The sequence below is a fragment of the Mustela nigripes genome, chromosome 1 (genome assembly GCF_022355385.1).
Source record: "Mustela nigripes isolate SB6536 chromosome 1, MUSNIG.SB6536, whole genome shotgun sequence".
Lineage (NCBI taxonomy): Eukaryota > Metazoa > Chordata > Mammalia > Carnivora > Mustelidae > Mustela > Mustela nigripes.
The window spans coordinates 207,450,031-207,453,196 of NC_081557.1; positions in this window are offsets into that span (position 1 = coordinate 207,450,031).

A 3,166-nucleotide genomic window follows, 5' to 3' on the forward strand; every position below is an offset into this window, starting at 1 on the left:
ACCACACCCAGTGCTCTACACTATCTGTGCCCTCTATAATACCCACTACCTGGTACCCCAACCTCCCACCTCCCCGAACAATCTGACGGGTTTGGAGTGGCTCCCACCACTCTTCATTGGTGGGTGAATCAGGATCTCAGCTAAGTTTGGTGCGTTCTACATCTCCCTTCTGCCTTGGGAGATGCAGAACTTCAGGGCAAGCCCTCTCTCCAATTCATTTTTAGAATTGGAGATGTATAAGGGCCCTTTTTTTCAATATATCATGTGTGGAAAGCTACTCTGTGGTTTGGGAAATGTCATAAACTAGGACTTCTCCAGGTCACAGTTTCCTCCTTTTGGAAAGGGGTTAATGGTTTTGGCCTTGCAAAGATCTGAGGATCCAATGGAATCATCTGGGTGGAATGGCTGCGCTGGATTCTGGCAGGTAGGTGGTAGAGTCTCAGCAGATGCCAATTCCCCATTGCCCGAGCTGTCAGGACTGTCTGCCACCTCTAGCATTTTAAAGTCCTGCAATTACAGTCACCATAAAGCACAGATGACTGGGAGCTACTTCTCTTCATAGGACAGAATTTTAAGATGGAAAAATAAAATATGAAATCACTAGTTCTGCTACCTTTTGTCTGTCTTTGGGAAATTAGAGCCAAAAAGTTCTATGGGAGGGGGCATAGCTAATAAAACTGTAATATTTTCTCTCAAATTCAGTGAAATTTGTGTTTCCCTTTGTTAAGAGCCATGTGAGTAGCCAAAATCCATTTTCCTCCCTCTTTCATAATGCACCTTTCCTTTTGGTCATCTGTAACACCCACTCCATTATACAGAGGAAAACTACCCCATCTGCTGCTTATTGAACCCAAACCACTTCTATCATCCACACCAGTGCTTGGTTTAGGAAGGGCATGAGAGCCAATTTTGACCAGAGTCATGAGGGAAAGTTTGGGGGATTCTGACAAAGACTTCCCATCTTTGAGAGAAAGCTGCAGAAACATAGAGTCCCTCTTACCTCCCTGAATGTTCTTGTGTCTGGATATGATGTGCACAACCATAGGGCCACCAGACTGAAGACGATGCCAGCACTTCAGGGATATTGGTGTAGAAGGATGGATAGAACCTGGACCCCTGGGTGCCTGGGTGGCTCAGTTGGTTGGGCAACTGCCTTTGGCTCAGGTCATGATCCTGGAGTCCCTGGATGGAGTCCCGCATATGGCTCCCAGCTCCATGGAAAGTCTGTTTCTCCCTCCAACCTTCTCCGCTCTCATGCTCTCTCACTCTCTCTGTCTCAAATAAATAAATAAAATCTTTTAAAAAGAAAAAAAACAAAAGAACCTGGACCCCTGATGGTGTTATTGATCTGTAGACTGATTCTGTGCCATCAACTTTCCCTCCGCTGGACCCATTGTTAAGTGGTATACTACTTTTTGTGTGTTGGGCAGTTAAAATTGGATTCCTCTTGCTTACAGAAGAAAGAAAAATGATACACTTTTAGAAGAATCCTGCAAACAAGCAGCCTTTAAAGAATACCTCTCCAGGGTGCCTGGGTGGCTTGGTCAGTTAAGCATCTGCCTTTGGCTCAGGTGGTGATTCCAGGGTCCTGGGATCGAGTCCCACATCAGGCTCCCTGCTCAGCAGGAGACTGCTTCTCCCTTTGTCTCTCTCTCTCTTTGTGTGTCTTTCCCTCTTTCATGAATAAATAAATAAAATAAAATAAATAATATTTTAAAATAAAATAAAATAAAGTATTTTAAAATCAATCAATAAATAAATCTTAAAAAAAAAAAACACCAAAACCTCTCCAGAGACTTTTACAGAGATGTCCTTTAAACACAGCTGATGTCTGTATCTAAGAGAGAGTGCATGTCTGTGTGTGTGTATATGCATGTGTGTGTGTGTATGTGTGTTCGCAGGGCAGGTTATAGAGTGGTGGGAAGCTCACCATGAAGAGAAGCAGATGGGAAAGACCTCAACCCAAAGGATGCAGAGTTCTCATTGATCTCACAAGAGGGGGGGAAGGAGAGAATAGGATAATATTCACTTAGTGTGCTTTGTACACCAGGCAACAGGAGCAATGAACACGTGATTTTTGTCTAATTACCATGATGGTTCCTTGAGGTATTAGGACTGGGACTCAGAGATTTCAAATGTCTTGAAACTGACACAAAAGTCCTGCCCCATTCCTTTAAGCCCCCCAGAAATGTCCTGAATCCATCCCCCCCCCCCCCCCCCATCACCAGGACTACCCTGATCCAGCCTCCTGTGTCTCTTCTGGACTGCTACTCATCCATCTGGATGGTGTCCCATTAGCTGTCACCCTCATTCCCACATCTCATGGTCTCATGTGTGCACAGTTGTCATCCTCCTTTCTCAGACAGTTCTAGGACATCTCATTGTGCAAATCCAAATTCCTCCCTGTCATTCTCCAGCACTTCCATGATTTGGTCCTGCCTGGTCCTATACCCTCATCTTCTACCACTTTGTACTCCACCGACCAAGCTCCAGCCTCCCTGGAATACCTACTTTTCTTGCAATAATCCAGGTAATTATTAACTTAGGGCTTTTGCCCTACTGGTTCTCTGTGCCTGGAAGACATCATCGTCCATCATCTCTTTGCACAGCTGACTCTTTTTTAAGTTGCAAGCCCTGACATGGGATGCTTTCTGAGTACACCATGGTAAGTAACCCTATCCATGTGCCACCTTGTCAACTGAATTGATTACCTTCAACTCAACTTGAATTATTTTTATTTCTTACATATTTTTCCCTTGACTGACTTCCCTGTTGATAATACAGACTCAATGTGGGCCAGGAACTTATTTTGTTTTAATTAATTTATTTATTTTCAGAAAAACAGTATTCATTATTTTTTCACCACACCCAGTGCTCCATGCAATCCATGCCCTCTATAATACCCACCACCTGGTACCCCAACCTCCCACACCCCCGCCACTTCAAACCCCTCAGATTGTTTTCAGAGTCCATAATCTCTCATGATTCACCTCCCCTTCCAATTTACCCCAACTCCCTTCTCCTCTCTAACACCCCTTGTCCTCCATGATATTTGTTATGCTCCACAAATAAGTGAAACCATATGATAATTGACTCTCTCTGCTTGACTTATTTCACTTAGCATAATCTCTTCCAATCCCGTCCATGTTGCTACAAAAGTTGGGTA